General features: G+C 36.1%; 1 protein-coding gene across 4 annotated transcripts in view; it reads left to right on the forward strand.

The window, feature by feature from the left end:
- Nucleotides 1-4,869: 4,869 nt before the first annotated feature.
- Nucleotides 4,870-19,447, forward strand: part of LOC120628730 (fibronectin type III domain-containing protein 5) — a 167,695-nt gene continuing 153,117 nt past the window's right edge. For all 4 annotated transcript variants that reach the window (XM_039897315.1, XM_039897316.1, XM_039897317.1 and 1 more), the window contains exon 1: nt 4,870-5,121. The gene's annotated coding sequence lies outside the window, so the exon portion shown is untranslated. The remainder of the gene's footprint in view (nt 5,122-19,447) is intronic.

Consider the following 19,447-nt stretch of genomic DNA (forward strand, 5'->3'; position numbering starts at 1 on the left):
TAAAATCGGTTTAGTAGTTTCAAAGTAACTAGAGTTATAGGAGTATAGCCTGTTGTGACAGAGCTCGTCCCAGGGAAGTCTGCCACCAATTGCAATGTATCGGTCTGAAGGGCATGGTAACCGGTTTAATTTTGTTTATGGACACATGGCGGCCCTTTGTAGGACGTATTTGCATTTCCACTTGCCACAAATACCTTCAAACAAACATATCTTTCATGTTTATCATATTAGTATAGAAGTTTAGATATAACTCTAGCTCCATACACTAATATAATATGAGGATGGCCATCAAGCCGACGGTCCCAGTTATTATCACTAACAGCTGCTGCTAATCGTTAAACTTAGATGGATTATTATTCTTACCAAATGATTATTGTTCTTCGTTGATCTGAACCCCTGTACCGCGTATATTAACTAATAGCGGTCCCTCGCGACTTCGTCCGCGTATAAGTCATCCCTAAAAAATATGCATATGCTGTCCCAGACTTTTTTAGCATCGCGTTCAAGTTAACAAACAAACAAACACTTTAGCTGTAAATATTAAGTTTAATATTCGCTATTATTTACCGTAAACACACACACACACACACACACACACACACACACACACACACACACGCACACACACACTAAGCCACATACACACGTATACACACAAACACAAAACCTTCTAATTGTGTTTTTGCATATCATTTTGTTTGTAGGATAACAAAATATTTTTAAAAAACTCAGTTATGTTATGATATTGGGAATACAGCTGGTTTGACACTACTGAACTTTCCCAACTTTCCCAATCTATATCTTTAATATGGAGTTCTCTATGGAAATCCATCGGGGGCTGCATTAGCCAGAGAAAATGGGATCATCGTCAACCACGACCACTCTGTCAAGAGTGAAAGACTAAGGAGAGATGGAAATCTATAATATGGGCTTTTCTGCTGAAAATATATCTTCTAGACAAGCATGCTTTACCTTAGTTTCATAATCATTAACCATCAGGTCTTTTTATTTAAAAAATGTAAAAGCCCACTCGTTTTACATATTGCGACTAGAAACCCATTAAGGTCGTGTTGAACGTGCATTATAAACGCTTCAGGCATGTAATATAGTTGGATGGCCCGCGACTCCATATGACGCAGCCCGAAAATCAGTAATGCATTGCTCAAGTAAACACGCCAACCGTTCCTCTCTAAAATGAACATTATTGCAGAGCAAGTGACGTGCGAACTTTTCCTTCGTTTACAAACATCGTGTACTAAGAGCCGGTAGCCGCAAGACTAATCAAGAATTAATTAATTAATGAATACTCTTTACAATATAAAAATACGCAACAGTATTAACAATAATCAAGCAATGCTTATTTGTTTTCTGCATTAGATTTATTCATTGATTTTTTCTCGTAATACGGAAGCTGCCTGTCTCAACTGATTTATATCATATTTTAACAGTTTAAATTAGATCCCAGACACGGCAAAAACGAAGAAAGAGAGCAACTTGCTGTGACGTTTATAGGTTTATAAAGCTTGGATAACTGAAGAAAAGGGAAAATAGCCTACTTTGTATTCTTATTTATGTAAAGATTACTAAATTGGGGTTAATATCCACTTTGAATGTAATAAATGATATAAAAAGTTGATCTATAAATTCTTCTACGTGCTGGTTTCGTTAAAAGGAGTACGCGTTTCAACTAGCCGGTGTCTCGCTATTGACTGAGACGCTTCGGTTGTGACTTGATTGATCTTTAGGACCGATGTCTTACGACTTCAACTGCCTGACTTTATTTTTCGCCGTAATTTATTGGTGAAATGACTGGCGTCACTGATGTTTGTTCTTTTAGGTTAATATTATAGTAGTAGTTAAGCTTTTTGTGACAGAGCTCGTTGAGGGAACTACTACCGCCATTCTTATATCTGCTGCCAAGCAGTATAGTTGCGGAGTTCTGGTCATAATTCTGAGCGACATCATTCTGAACACTTGCAGAATTTCAAAAAGCATAAGATACATGTCTGCGCGGAGGTCGCTTAAAGGCAACAAAAGCTACAGAATCTCTCGTTTGTCAGACAAATTGACAGAATACCTTGGTGGTAATCTGTCAAGTGAAGATATTAATTCGGCACAAAAAAATACTGGATAAGCTTGACTTTTCCTTTAAACATTAATGAAAGCTCTTAAACTATTTTGCGCTATTGAGTACTCAGAGTGAATATTTTTCTTTCTAAAAATACACTATGAAAAACGTTTCGGATTTAGCGAGTTTGACCTAGAAGTATAAAATTAGATGCAATAACATCGAATTATTAATAATATATTAGGAGTCGACGACTTCTAATAAATTAAGAATAGTATTTTTTTTCATGTTATCTACGTAAACATATGTCAATAAAATATAATGAGAGTGTTTATAAAATAGGCGTAAGATCTTACTCCTTTTTTGAGTATACTTTAATTACTATTGCCAGATATTTATTGAATTGCCTTTAACAAATATCAAAAAAAATATTATTTAAAAATATAGTAATCAATTAAAATGCGTAAATAATTTATTGGGTGTTTAGTAAATTAGACAAAACAACTTATATATTTTAACGAAATAATTAAAATTATAACTGTCTTACCGCAAATGTTCATGATCAGTGTTGGTGCACATTTGAGTATGAACACCATCGAGGATTAATATAGAATTATTTGCCTTTTCGCAGAGAAGTACTAAATATATTACTTTGGTATTATGGTTGTGACTTTGATAGGTATTTCCGATGGCAAGTGATACAAAAAGGATCGGTAACTTTAGCTTAAGCTTTCATCCAGATTTATTCCTTATACCTAATTCTTACGATATAATTATTACGATAAACCATTCAAGTAATGTTGTAATTAGTGTAACGTATTATGATAAGGCCCATTTACACAGTGAAACGCAAACCTACGTATGATTCGAATCACTAGTGTTGTAATCATCACTTTATACGTAATATGCTTTGGGACGGCTCTATCGTGCGCCTCGAATCTTTGAAAAAAAAAACACATTTAGGAGGCTGTTGATTAAATATTACTAATTTTACTAGATTTTTAATAGTTGTAACATGGGAAACAACGTATAACATAACACCGTGGAATCCGTCAATTGAACGTTTTTTATTCTTTTTCCCATTCCCTTGACCCAATTTCGAGTCGCTTTTTCTCTGAAGCCAGTAATAATTAAAGTTATTGATTCCAACGAATTATTCAGGCAAGTGAGTGTATTGTATTGATGTGTATACACTTTACGCCCACTATACGGTGGCCTATAACCGTAAATGTTCATAAAACAATAAATTTAATTGAAATATAATCTTTAGTAGATTAATAATATTTTAAATTGAAACTCAAAGATTATGGGCGAAAACTTAAAAAGATTTAGAGTCCCCTTTTATAATCTTCTTTGATTTTCTAAAGAAAGCCCATATTAGTGAAGATTCAAGTTTCATCCCTGCGTCTATTTTTGTTTTTGGGTTATTTTTTATAAATAAAAATAGAATAAAATAAAAAAAAATGTCGTTGCTGAACAAAGTTTAAATTTACATGACATGACGCCACATATCATCCATCGAAAAGACTTTAGAGATTTATATTGTAACATGCTGTTTTAGAGCATTTCCTTACATCAGAAAAATGAAAGATTACGTCGCATTCTGGAACAATCTGCTGAATATATAATGTGACTTGCGAGTCAATGAATCTGAAACATATGTCAGAATTATAAAAATACCATGAAAATAATTAGTGGGCTGAAATGAAATAATTTTGCGTGCCCAGAAAAAATGAGTCAAAATTTAAAATTGAATCTCGAAGTCTTGCCAAAAAATGTACTGTAGTGATATCCGATTCCTCAATTCAATTTGAGATTTGTTTTTTTTGTAAGTTTTTAAGTAAGAAATATTATTTATATTTGGTTTTGGTATTATTTTAAAATAATAAATACATAGTTATTATTCCATCGTAGATTAATTTAAAAGAGCGTGGATTTGATTAGCATCAGAATCCATATTCTTTACGACTTTCAAATCTGAACACACTTTAAATTCCTAATGTTATATTTTTATTTATCTACAAGTTAGCCATTGACTGCAATCTCACCTGCTAGCAAGTGATAATGCAGTTTAAAATGTAGGGGATTATGGTAGTCATACCCCTAATCGGTTTCTACGCGATATTACACCGGAACACTGAATCGCTTAGCGGCACGTCTTTGTCGGTAGGGTGGTAACTAGCTACGGCCAAAGCTGGTGGGAGCACCAGATCAGACCAGAGAAAATTTAGAAATTACAATTTCCAAATTGCCCCTGCCGGGAATCGAACCCGGGAGCGCTGTGAATTTAATCTCCTGCTAAAATTCACAGCGCTCACCGTTGCGCCAAAGAGGTCGTCGAATGTTTTCGAGTTGTCTGAATTTTTTGTCACAAAATATTATGCGCGCATAAAACTACTGTTTCAAATTAATACAGAATCATGGCCTAGACTGGGATTACTAAATTTATATTGTTTACTTTATCTGTTATTACTAATGTCTGACTCCAAAATAAAGGTTTTATACGTTCGATTGCTTTGTATATGCCGTTTTATTTGAACGTGGTTTTTCACATTACATAGGTTATTATTATACGTCCGTAATGCGTAACTACTATGCTTTTTACTATGTTTTTTTTTAGAAATTATGATTTACAGATAAACTGATATAGTCTTTATTTCCCTTAAGGTTAGTAAATTAACATTTTGAAGAAAAAACACGATTTAAACCACCAGTTAAAACTGTGGCACAGTATAGTTAAGTTCAATAGTTTAATGCACGGTAAGCCCAACGTGAACTCCTCAGTTCGAAGTAAGCAAGCGTCGCGAGAGCCCGTGTCGCCGAGTTCCGGAGGGTACCGTGAATTTTTAATACCGATGTTCGAACGCGATTTCTCGACACGATAAAACACTTATTCAATAATTTCCCATTAACTTGTCGTTCGATGTTTTGTTGTTGATAAGTGTAGGTTCTTTTATGTTCAGTGAGTTTTCTAACGTGGTGTCTTTGAGTTCTTGAAGTGTATACGAAAAGAGATTTTCAGGCGGACGTAGTGAAAGTTATTCTACTGGGAGGTAAGAAATTTAATATTCCGTTTTCTTTCAACATGTAATTTTTATTCACTTGCATATTTAATTGTTTAAATACAGGTATTCTCGCTAATAATACAACGAGTTGTAAAGAAAAAATCTAAATTCAAACTATTTAAGTTTTAACCAAGTTTTAAACGAGAATTTACTTATTGTTGTTGTATAAGATGAATAAAAAATTGCGGTGTGGCAAAATACAAAATTACTTAGACTATGTTCAAACGAGATCATTGTACAATTTAAAATTAGATGATTTTCTTTATTTCTACAAGACGTAGATCAGAGTTGATATTTTAAAGTTCAAATGAGTGGGTGTTTTATAGTAGAAATACTTAGCTTTATTGATACCGTATGTTATATATATAGAATAAATTTAGGTACCTTCTTTACAATAAAATAGGTTGTTTCATGAGAAGATACATTACACTTCTATGTTATAGAATTATATATATTGTTGTGAAATTTTAACAAAAGTTCTCTACAGTAAAAACAAGTTATGATTCTTATCGGGTTTTTTTAAGCCGAGCATCGTATGGCCTTTTATGGCAGATATCCAAACTATTTACTAATGAGAACGATCAAAAATAGTTCAGACACATCAATCAATTATCTACCACGTTAATAGTACTTTATAATTAAATAATTATAAGAGTAGAGCAATGCAAAGAAAGAGTGGGGAAAAGTTTACACTACTTCATTTGATTTTCATTTGGGACATTTTCAATAACATTGAGTATTAAAATCGGATGTAAAGGACCAGTGTTTCAAAACATAATTCCATCCGTATTCCCATTCTTGGGCATTGTACTCAATAGAAGTCAACACAATGATAATAATTAAACGTCTGGTAACCAGGCGATTATGATAACTATTTCTAATAACAAATTTCTTAGACTCTATAGATCTATTTCTCAGAACCAACATTCCTAACATTAATAATTAGATACTACGATATTTGCTTTTCCATATACCAAAACACGTCTAGTTAACTAACTTAATATACTTCTCAAAAATGACCCTGCAAAGATTCAATATTTACAAAAATCACAAATCTTGATAAAATAAATAAATAAATAAACAATAAATAAATATACTACGACAATACACACATCGATATCTAGCCCCAAAGTAAGCGTAGCTTGTGTTATGGGTACTAAGATGACTGATGAATATTTTTATGAATTATATATACATAAATACTTAGAAAATACATATAAACACCCATACACTGAAAAATACTTATTGCTCATTGCACAAACATTTTCCAGTTGTGGGTATTGAACCCACGGCCTTGGACTCAGAAAGCAGGGTCGCTGCCCACTGCGCCAGTCGCCGTAAAAAGCTTTTATTATAATATATTATAAGCTTATAACCAGTCCGCTTCGTTTTCCATAGAATATAGATAGAACTATGGTCAAATTATAAAATTTAAATTAATATGCAAATTTAAAAAAATCTTTATTGTAGGCTTATCACAGGCACTTATAAAAGCGTTCATACATATACGCTTACATAATTATTTTGAGGTGATTGTAATAACTACTTTCGTAAACTTAAACCTAAAGCTAGGAGGGTCCCAAACGAGTTTTTTTTTTGTCATCATCATCTAAAATGAAAACAGAGCCATTGCCAAATTTCAAGTCGGCTTCTTATCAGTGGAATCTCTTGGAACCAACAGTATTATCTTTACAGACAGACAATCATAACATTCTATATTAAATTATATAGATGTTTTCTTTTAAGTCTAGGGCACTTCGGGAAAGTGCTTAGCCATTTTTAATACACCTGTATATATAATGTATATATTATATATATCTAAGAATAGACTGTATCTTGTTATCACATAATACTAATTAGCGAACATAAACACATAATGCATGTCGTGTTAGTATTACACGTATAACGTTATATTACATTTTGATACTCTCAGGTAATCTTATATCTTTACTTAATCAGAAAAAAGTATACATTTCATTAGTGTGAAGCCCCGTCTCCTGCGGTAGTTTAAACTGTGTTACAGGAGGCAGTATCTTCATTATATCTATGGTCTTAATAACAAACGTTTTAACGGTAACAAAGGGAAGGAAAAACAAAATTATATAAATTTTTAAGGTGGGTAGGTACATTTTATGGTGTGTGCGTGTTTGTATGTGTGGGTGTGTGCGTGCGTGTGTGTGTGTGTGTGCGTGTGTGTGTGTGTGTGCGTGTGTGTGTTCGTGTGTAGGGAACAGTTTCTACATTTTGTTTTAATTTGAATTTGTAATTTGTTTAAAAGTACTTCACCTTTTATTCGGCATTATTAATCTAATAGTTAACGTCTTTGTTTCGAAGTCATATTTCATCACTGGAAATACGCACTGACCAAAGACTTTGGTATGCAGGTACCAGGGGGATTTTTGACGGAAAGATGTCACGAAGCATCTCAAACACTGTCCATTATTCTTTTATCAAAATTAAACAAACTAGTGTATCGTGAAGTTAGCTTTATTTTATTTGAGGAAGATTTGTTAAAGTTTTTTAGAAAAATGCTTGAACTCTGCAAACAATAAAATAAATCGCAATAATTAAATACTTTTGACAATTGTTCAGATTCCTTTGAACTTTAAGTAATTATTCGTAGATACGATATGATAAAAGCAGGCATTGGATGTAGTTATAGACACGATATAAAATGATTTGCTTCTTCGACCACCATACCAATACACTGTCTTTGTGTGTTTTGTCGGTACTCGTTCAGGGAAGTACTAACGCCATGCTTATTTCTGCCTCTAAGCCGCATTGGAGTATTCCGGCAAGCGTGGTTGCCGGTGTAATTACAGGCTCATGACGCTTAACACGTACGCGTCAAGGCTGCATTTTGCAGGGTGTGTTCCTCGTATACCTCTTTACGATTTGTAGGCGATGGCTTTGACCATCCATTCCATTCACAGATTCTATCTGCTCCGTCAATTATTTCAAATAACGTCAATTATTAAAAAGGTTTTTTTACGCGCCTAACTATGCAGGTTATTAAAAAAACTATTTTAATTTAATTCTTTTTTTAAGCTAGCCTTGAAAAAGATAAAGGTTCTCAATTCGAGTTTAGATTTCTATAATATTTATATATTACTGGTACTATGTCTTTTTTGTACCACGAATATGTTGTGTGTTTTATTTCCAAGGGACTGACCTATATCAATGGAACCTGTCAGGTAATCTCTAAGTAATGGGGGTAAACCCCTTTACTTGGCATGTTGTTTATTAAACATCCGCCGCCAATGTTTTGTTATCCACATCGATATTTTTATTAAACCATACTGTGTACTTATGGATAAATTAGTATTAATAGGGTATTGTGTAGGATCATAATATTATTATAATGAGATCATAATCATCTATTCTATTAGTATTACACGGCTGGGAACAGGCTCCCTCTGACATAGTGCTTAGATTTTAGACACCACCTGATAGCTCAAATTTAGGTTGGCGGGCTTATCATATATTTATAACTATAGCGTATTTGTTACAGGCTTTAAATAATGAAGCGTTGATAGCTTAGTGGGTAAGGCTTCGGCTTTCCTTTCGAGACCGAGTTCGAGACCAGGCACGCACAACTGACTTTGCGGAGTTACGTGCATTTTTAATTTAAGTAATTTAATTTTGCTTTAAACGGTGAAGGAAAACATCTTGAGGAAACCTGCATGCCTGAGAGTTCTTCACAGTGTTCTCAACGGCGTGTGGAGAAGAAGTTTACAGATCCGCACTTAGCCAGTGGTAGAATATGGCCTAAACCCTTCTATGTTATGAAAAATAATTGTTGATTCTTTGTAAAGTCAACATCTCCTGAGGATGCTCCGGTTTCGTAGCGAAACGTGCGTAGAGGGTACATTGCCGAGGATCTGTTTGGTGTGGAGTATACGGATTGAAGTAATTAATAATAAACAAATAATAAATCTACTACGACAATACACACATCGCCATCTAGCCCCAAATTAAGCATAGCTTGTGTTATGGGTACTAAGATGAGTGATGAATAATAATATGAATAATATACATAAATATATAAATATTTATAATATATAGGTAAACACCCAGACACTGAAAAACATTCATGTTCATCGAAATCGAACCCACGGCCTTGGCTCAGAAAGCAGGGTCGCTGCCCACTGCGCCAATCGGCAGTAATTATAAATTACACCATACAGATTCTCCAAAATATAATCTCCGGAATATAGCAAATTAAGCTTAATTTTCATAATATATGTGTTATGGATTTCCGCAAAGTACCGCCTGCTTCTATTCAATATTCTAAACCCTTCTCATTCTGAGTCTTAGAGGAGACTCGTGCCCGTAGTTGGCTGATAATGGGTTGATGTTGATGATCATGATAAATATAAATCGATCATCAAGGCTCTAATAATCCACTGCTGAACTAAAAGCCCCTCTCTAAGGGAGGGTTTGCTCACAATCGCCACGCCCTATGACGAATTAGTGATCGCAGTAGATGATATTAGTAGACTAGAGATCGCTACAGCCTGGTCTCCGTTTTTTTCTCAAAAAAAGAAGAAGAAGTAACCAATTACTATTATTACTTAGGGAAAAACATATACACAACTGCTCGGTTAAAATAAGAATGAGTTGTAAGTACCCTTGTCTCAAGAGATTTAAGAAAGTAGCGCTAGAACTAGTAAAAGACCCATCTTACCAGAAGAACTTTAATAGAACCAACTAACCAAACGACCAAACCACCAAAAGAAGAGATGGATGGATTTATTGAAAGTGGAATAAGTGTTAAAAGGAGTTTATTGTGAGTTTAAGGCTGATAGAAGTGAGTGGAAGGAGAAGACGAGTTGTGCCAACCCCACATAGTGTGAATATAAGGGTTGATGTTATTCGGGTATATATATTTCATTTCGATGAAATTTATTATTTCATTTAATTTAAATTGCCCACAGATAATAGATACATTGTTTACAAAAAAAACAAACAAGAAACACTATATTGCACGTATAACATACAGGAAAAGAAACAATTAGGACCGATGACAATACCCTACGATGAGATTATTCCTTTTTTCAACTTGAGGAATAATTTGGAAAATCAAAAAGTGCACGCCTCATAGCGGTCATTCAAATTTTTAAAAAAATCCTAAAACATAAACTCAAGTTTTTTGAAATGAAATAACAAATAAAATTAATATCTTTATGTCTCACGCGATTTTATGACGAAATTTACATTGTGAATCTTGATTTTCCACATACACACTCTTTAGAAAAAAATAAAAATTGTGGCGCCATAATTCTAAGGTGGGAAAAAATATACTAAAAAAAAATGTAGACATGCAAAGGCGGCCTTATTGCTGCAAGCAATCTCTTACAGGCAATATTTGTAGATAGGACTTACAGCAAGAGAACGGGATAGTGCCAAGAGTGTTGAGAAAGAGATAAACGGTGGATGGCTATTGATTAAAATTATTATTGCGCATAGAGTTTTAACGCATGTACGGAATATTGGATAGAAGCAGACGTTATTTTTCATAATAGGTATAGCATGTACGGAAGTTCATTCCAGATCTTGTCCGCTACGAATTGATCCTCTGGACTTTGCCTTTGAAGGTCTTTGAGTGGTTAGCTTCCATTTTAGACAGCCGAGTGGCGCAGTGGGCAGCGACCCTGCTTTCTGAGTCCAAGGCCGTGGGTTCGATTCCCACAACTGGAAAATGCTTGTGTGATGAACATGAATGTTTTTCAGTGTCTGGGTGTTTATCTGTATATTATAAGTATTTATGTGTATTATATTCATAAAAAATATTAATCAGCTATCCTAGTACCCATAACACAAGCTACGCTTACTTTAGGGCTAGATGGCGATATGTGCGTTGACGTGTATATAAATGATTAAATTATATAATATGCAGAGCTTTTTGTGACTAACTCGTCCGGGGAAGTGCGACCGTCAAGCTTATTTCTGCAGCAAGCAGCTTTGCTGTGTTCCGGCCTGAAGGGGGTGGTTGCCGGTTTAATTACGCACACATGAGACTTAAAACTTGCGTCTTAGGTTGCTGAACATAGGCCAACAATGTGTGTAGAATGTATTCCTTACATTCGAATTGTTGATCGTTTACTACAAGGGAAAGGGAAGGTTATCTTTTTGGCCCGTCAATTATTTTTAACAAAAAATAGTTCTCAATAATATTATAAAAGTGAAAGCGTATTTGTTTGTCTGTCCTTCAACTAAGCAATCAATCAACATGATTTTGAGCATAGAGTTAGTTGAAAGGGCGGACAGTATCATAGCCAATTTTTTATCTCAGGAAAACAAACTGTTCCCAGGGATTTAGAAAAACCGTAATGAACGCGGACAAAGAACGCGGGCAACAGCTAGTAAAATATAAAAATGTCATTATCATTGATGGCTATTGTAGCTGGCCATTCTTGAGATGTGATGAATGATTTATATAGAAAGGCATTCTATAAAACAAAAGTAATTATTTATTGTAAATAAATGCACGAAAAACAAAATAGTTAATTAGAAGAGCCTTCGAAATTTGTCGACTCGTGAATACAACAATATTGATTGAAAAACAAGAATGGGCCGGACAATTTAGTGACTATTCTCTCTTTGTTACTCTATTGACTCCATCCATCCGGTTCCAACAGAAAATACGTTGTATTGTTTTACGTTGTACCTATCCGTTTTCAGAAAACGTAGCTTTTAAAGAAATTGGAGCGTTGTTGGTTTACGTTTTTTTAGTATTCATCCGCATTGAAATCTATATCTAGTTTATATAAACGCCCTTGATACTTCTCTTGGCGAATAAGTCCTTACGTGGTTAGAATCACGTAACAACATTAAATTTACTCACGTTTCTTCCATTTATGTAAAATACTAGAGCTAACACCTATCCAAGAGATTTATTATGCTTAGCTGACTCTATTTCTCAAAGATGATTTTGGCCTCCGACGTTAGAAATTACGACTACAAATATTGGAATCTTCTAAACGTTTTTTGATACGTTTTTTTTTGGACTCTGAATTATGTGAGTCTTTTTCCATAATAACAGTTTTTTATCAGACTGATTTTTTAAACTGCTATCGAGATCTTTAAATAAGATGCAGTTTCTTATCGAAACACATAAGGTAATTAATTTGCAATAAGTAAAACATATTTAAAACCGAAGATATCCCAGACGTCAGCCTATACGAGATTAGTGTGGCTCTCAAGCAGCTTAAAAATGGCAAGGCGCCGGGTGATGACGGAATAACGGCAGAACTCCTGAAGGCAGGTGGAAAACCGATGCTGAAAGTCCTTCAGCGATTGTTTGATTCCGTTATTCACCAAGGCACAACGCCAGAGGCATGGCACAGGAGTGTGGTGGTTCTGTTCTTCAAAAAAGGTGATAATACCTTGTTGAAGAATTACAGACCCATCTCGCTGCTGAGTCATATCTACAAGCTGTTTTCGAGAGTCATTACGAATCGTCTCGCTCGTAGGTTTGATGACTTCCAGCCTCCCGAACAAGCCGGTTTCCGTAAGGGCTTTAGTACCATAGACCACATTCATACGCTGCGGCAGGTTATACAGAAGACTGAAGAGTATAACCGGCCACTTTGCTTAGCGTTTGTGGACTATGAAAAAGCCTTTGATTCGGTGGAAACTTGGGCTGTGTTTAGGTCACTGCAGAGATGCCGAATTGACTACCGGTATATCCAAGTGTTGCAGTGTTTGTACAAAAACGCCACTATGTCAGTTCGTATACAGGATCAGACTACGAGACCAATCCAATTGCAGCGAGGCGTGCGACAGGGAGATGTTATCTCCCCGAAACTATTTACCGCTGCGTTGGAGGACGTCTTTAAGCTTCTGGAATGGAACGGACTTGGCATCAACCTTAACGGCGAGTACATCACTCAACTTCGGTTTGCCGACGATGTAGTCATAATGGCAGAGACTCTGGGAGACCTAAATACGATGCTCGATGGCCTCAGCAGAGCTTCTCAACAGGTTGGCCTACGAATGAACATGAGCAAGACGAAGATTATGTCTAATGCTCATGTTCCGCTTCAACCAGTAATCGTTGAGAACACTGCACTCGAAATTGTTGACGAATACGTATACCTAGGACACACGATCCAGTTAGGTAGGTCCAATTTCGAGAAGGAGGTGAACCGCCGAATCCAACTCGGATGGGCAGCGTTCGGGAAACTCCGTGCCATCTTTTCGTCAGAAATCCCTCAGTGCCTGAAGACGAAAGTCTTCGAACAGTGCGTGTTGCCAGTGATGACCTATGGCTCTGAAACATGGTCGTTAACTATGGGCCTTATAAGAAGGCTTAGAGTCACTCAGCGGGCGATGGAGAGAGCTATGCTCGGAGTATCTCTACGCGATCGAATCAGAAATGTGGAGATTCGTAGAAGAACCAAAGTTACCGACATAGCTCAACGAGTCGCGAAGCTTAAGTGGCAATGGGCCGGGCACATAGTTCGGAGAAAGGATGGACGTTGGGGTCCCAAGGTGCTGGAATGGCAGCCCCGTACTGGTAAGCGCAGCGTTGGTCGACCCCCAACGAGGTGGACAGACGACATTAAGCGCGTCGCAGGTAGCCGTTGGATCCAAGCGGCTCAGAATCGTGGAACTTGGAACTCCCTACAAAAGACCTATGTCCAGCAGTGGACGTCTATCGGTTGATGTGATGATGATGATGATGAAGTAAAACAGTTAAATAAACAGCATACTTTCAGACCATTGAATGGAAATAAAGTCAAAAAACTAAATCTTAAAGATTTTGTATGCACTGACAGAATTTTTTTTTGGTCCACCAATAGTTAGCCCTTGACTGCAATCTCATCTAGTAATAAGTGATGATGCATTCTAAGATTGTAGCGGGCTAACCTGTATGTATGGTAGTCATACCCCTAATCGGATTTCCACGCGACATCGCAACGGAACACTAAATCGCTTAGCAGCACGTTTTTGTCGGTAGGATGTTCACTAGCCACGGCCAAAGCCTCCCACCAGACCAGACCAGAGAAAATTCAGAAGTTATATAGTCCCAAACGGCCCTTGCCGGGAATCGAACTTAAATTCATTCATACTTAAATTGACAACGCTCACCTTTGCGCCAGGGAGTTCGTCAAAATACAACATAGTTGAATATAGGTTAAGTAACAGTAACAAAAGTATTGTGATTATAATAACATACGTAGCTAGCTTCACTTAGTCTCCATTTAATCATTGACATTGTCTGTAGAATACAGGGCCTTTTATGTCGTGAAATTCCATTAAATGAAGATAAGCATTAATAATATTCTTACTCTTACTAAGTTACGTATACTTAGCGATCGAAAAGATTGTAGAATATTTTATAGTGTCCCGTAGGAATTCCTTTGGTGGACATCGCAGATGGCCAATCTAAGTGAAAAATCCTCGTCTGTAAACAAAATAGCACTTCGCTGGGCGAACTGGTCTTTCGAAGTGCGAAGGGCGAAGTGCCGTGCTAAGTCCACCAACCTGTCGCGTAGGAGTAAGTACTCGTATGCCTGTCATTACACAGGCAACCAAGTCTTAATGATTGAAGGAAAAGAATGCTACTTGGTGGCAGAAATAAGCATAGAAGGTAGCACTACACGAACGAGCTTTGTAGTCGGGCACGTTCAATAGGTATGGCGAGCGCACGAACGTTTACATAGTTCCTCGCCTTATTAATGAATTACCCACTGATGTTCGAGACAATATTAATCCTCGTAATATTAAGAAAAAACGGAAGTCCTTTTTAGGTCACTTATGATCATTTTTATATACATGGTAAACTGGCAATAACGTTCTGTAGTTAACGTACCTAGACTTAATTCTCTGTTAGCATATATTAAAAACCTGAGTGTTTTTCTATAAGTATTTTTTTTTTGTAAACTTTATGTAAATAAATAAATAAATAGAGAGAATCTGCAGTGCTACTCTATCGTTATATTTATTAGAGACTTAAGAGAGACTTGGAGATAATATAAATTTTATAATTTTGTAGTGTAAAACACCGGTTTTTGTATTGATTCTAGTTGATATAAATCGATATTAATATATGCATAATCGATATCTGTATAATCACCTTTTATTTTTATCCCTCTCAAAGTAACCCTTCAGCAAAGTGACGACCTCCTGGCGACGCTCTCTTGCCAAATTTGTCGGTGGATGAGCTTCTAGCGCATCATTTACTTTACTTCACAGGGGAAACTGATTGTATCAACAGTTTTTATGACAACCAAACTTTTTTTAACACTATTTTTCTTAATTTTATATAAAAATCTTCTCTGTTGAAAAACCTGCTGCTTCTTCTTCATCCGCGATTTTTTCAGTTTTTAATAATACTTTGGGAACTGTTTTTTCACGATAAAAGTATCCGACGTCCAATATGCAAGTGTATCAATAATAAATTTCAACACGATCGCTTTAGCTGTAAAATCTTGCATCAGTAACAAGGCTTTATAGTGTCATCATTATCATCATCAGCCTATCTCAGTCCACTGCTGGACTAAGGCCTTTTCATTTTCACGCCATCGTTGTCTATTGCTGGTTATCTGTATCCAGTTCTTCCCTGCTGCCTTTACGATATCGACATAGAGGCCGATGCTTCTGTGTCCAGTATTTTGTTTTATCATAGGAAAAAGCAACACCGATTTTCGATTTCGTTTTTGGATGGACACTTGCCGATAACCACCTGAGGGGTTGCTACGGCGTTACTGGGGGAGTGGGCCGTGCGCGAAAGCTCGCCATGAGAAGAGGGCCCGGACCTCGGCTCGGTTCGACGTTAATCTGAGTGTTAGTGGTCTTTTGGACTAATCACTATTTAGTCCAAACGCCCCCTTGACCGTGGTAAGGATCCACGTCCGGATGACGTCAGAAATCGGGGCCCTCGTCTTCACCGGCGAAGATGCTGTGTTGGCTGTGTGTAGCAAACCCGTAACGAAAATAACCTATGTCCTATGTCCAGAATAAAAACTATATATGATTTAGCCGAAATAAGCGTTGAAGACTGCCGCCGAGGGGTTTAGTGTCAAGAAGTCGGTTATTTTGCTATCAAGAGATTTTCCCCCGCCGTAACCAAAAAAAAGATAACACACAAACAGACACACTTGTATTCAAAATATTAGCATGGGTTGCTCATATTATACAACAACAAGTTTGATACGGCTTTTAGATTATTTTATAAAGGCGTGTACTAACTAATTACTCAAACGAACAAAGGACTTCTCTATGTTGCGCTGTGCAGACGATGTGACTATGAAACTATTTATAGTCCATTCTATATATTAATAGTTTTGAGAATGCTTGTCATTTCACACAAACACCTGATTTTGAATTTAGAACCAAAGAATGCGGTGATAGCCCTGTGAGAAGGAGCTACACTTCACTTTCGGGGGGCCGAGTGACACCTCTAACTTTCCTTAGTTTGAAGTAATTAAAATATAACTTGTTACAACGGTGAAGGAAAACAGCGTGAGGAAACCGGCATGCATGAGAGTTCTACATAATGTTCTCAAAGGTGTGTGGGGTCCAACAATCCGCACTGGGCCAGCGAGGTGGACTACCTTAACCCCTGCTCATTGCGGGAGGGGACCCGTGCCATGTAGAGGGCCACTAATATGTTGATGTGATGATGGATAAAGCTTGAAAAAGATTGAATCGCTCACAAATTAAAACGCCCTATTACAACAAAACCTTTTTTAGTAAGATTTAAATATCGACAGTAAGTTTCATCCACAACGTAGGCAAAGATACTAAAAATAATTCTCCTGTCTGCCTGTCTGTCAGAATTTTCAGGTTTGTTATTCTTAATATCTATTATAATAATACACTGACCATTCAGATCAGGCCCACCTTAGTGGAAAACTATAGCTTAAAAACTGGCTGTGTTTTTAAGCTTTAGTTTTCCACTTCACAAGGCAAATAAAAACCGATTCTAAAAAGTGCCGCCCTCTGTCACTCTATGTAGCTGAGGCGCAACTGTTAAGCCTCACGTTCCTGAAGTTACACCGGCAACCACGCCCTTTAGCCCACACAACAATTTTGCTTGGCGGCAGTTACGAGCACAGCGTTAATACTTCCCCGGAGCATGTCAACAAAAGCTTGACTGCTACAAAAATCTCAAGCTGTTTAGGTCGCGCGTTGAAGGATAAGACAGACAGTCAGGACAAGTTTCTTTTGACATATATATAGAGAGAAAAGTCTTGTATTTTATATAGATATAAAGGAAAACACTTTCGAGGTTTTGCACACTATTCCGTTTAATTGGCTTGAACTTCTTGCGCGTTGTTAGCGATTACTCTTTCTTGAGATTTTAATCCGTAAGTTATATTTGTGAAACTTTCTGGGAATTCCTTATTGAATAGAGTATTTATATTAAATTAGAGGAATAAGGTATAATCATTTTTATTTAGATTTAATTCTAGGATCTTATTTTTGAGAGCATATTAAATATGGGAACTCGGATGTCCAACTTGAAACGCAAGACTTGGCAGTTCTTGTAACGATTTCAACGTCACAGAGTGCATTGAAGAGACCTTAGCATATTATTCGCATGGAAAATCTGACTATAATTCTCACACATGAAAGAGCTAGTAGAGTAAAGAAGAGTATAATTCTTCTGTATTTCGTTACTATTGCTCTGACTTGTATTGGAGTAAGGTAAAAGGTCTAAGCTTTGCCTTCTTCTCTTAACTCTCTTACACTTTATTAAATCATTAAAAAACCTTATCCACTAATCAAATTTCCTTTCACCGCTTTTTAAGTTGAGTGGTAGCACCGTTTTTTGACTTCATATTTGGAATTGACGTCACAATTATACATTAGAAGATTTATGAAGATTAAGAAGTAACTTCATATTTTTTAAGACTAGTACTGAAAAGACCTTCCGGTTGTTAAATCCCTTCTCAGAACACGTTAACGGCTAATGGATTTGAGATAATAAAAACGTGATATATATATTATTTTCAACATCCCATTGCTTAAGTTATGTTTGTTGTTATTTTTATACATTAGTGCGCTTTGAAAGTATTGTATAGGCAATTTTTTGCGCCGTCGTATGCAAAAATTATTTGCATAGTCCGTTGCTACATTGTTTCACGTTTTTTATCTAAACTGTCATAACTCTAAAAATACAAACCACTAAAAACATTGCGTTCAGTTTTTTTACCTATTTCATACACAGAATGAAAATATTTGTATGATGAATTTTACCACATTTAAGAGAAATATTTTAAACTTTTATACAGTCATCTCATCAACGGCCTTTAAAAATAACTGCTGGACAGAAGGCCTTTCTAAACGGTAGGGTTTGCACAATCATCACAATGGCAGTTATTACTATATTCTGATCTGCCGTTACCACACAGTGATCTACTTAACCTTTTCTATCACTTAGTTCTACCACTAACGCTTATCTGGATAGAGAAACTGGAATTTGGGAACAAATGTTTTCTACGCATACGCAGTAAAGAAGAGTTATGTCTACCGTTCGCTCTTAATACTATGACTATGAATTTGCTATAAACACAAGGAGAGAACTTAACCAACCATTTTGAAAATCCACCTATATTTAACATCGTTCAGAAACTAAACACATACAATACACAATACAAAAATATATAATAATTTCCCCACTCATAGTCATAATTATTTCTAAATTCATTTGTCATTTGACGGCCGACTGGCGCAGTGGGCAGCGACCCTGCTTTCTGAGTCCAAGGCCGTGGGTTCGATTCCCACAACTGGAAAATGTTTGTGTGATGAGCATTAAGTGTTTTTCAGTGTCTGGGTGTTTATATGTACTTTCTAAGTATTTATGTATATATAATTCATAAAAATATTCATCAGTCATCTTAGTACCCATAACACAAGCTACGCTTACTTTGGGTCCAGGTGGCGATGTGTGTATTGTCGTAGTATATTAAAAAAAAAAAAAAAAAAAAAATAATAATAATATTTGATATAAAAATTTTATTTCGTATTATTCAACTTTGCTCCATGAATATTGTCAGCTATCCGAAAAACACTTTGGCTAATTAGTTGCTTCGTACACTTTTATAGGTTCGTGGCAAACGAAATTATTATAACATACCCATTTTAGTAGATACGACTAGCCTAACTATTTGTACGGCGTACCACAAAATTGTCATCGTTTCATTATAACCCTTATGACTTGTGCTTTAAGATCTACAAGCTATGGACGGTTGGCTTATATACGTGACAAAGCTAAATGACCCTTCCAAATATAGGCGTTACCAATGACACGGAATGTGACCGGAATAACTCTGAAAGGACTAATCGTGTGATGGAAGAT

Source organism: Pararge aegeria, chromosome 13 (genome assembly GCF_905163445.1).
Source record: "Pararge aegeria chromosome 13, ilParAegt1.1, whole genome shotgun sequence".
Lineage (NCBI taxonomy): Eukaryota > Metazoa > Arthropoda > Insecta > Lepidoptera > Nymphalidae > Pararge > Pararge aegeria.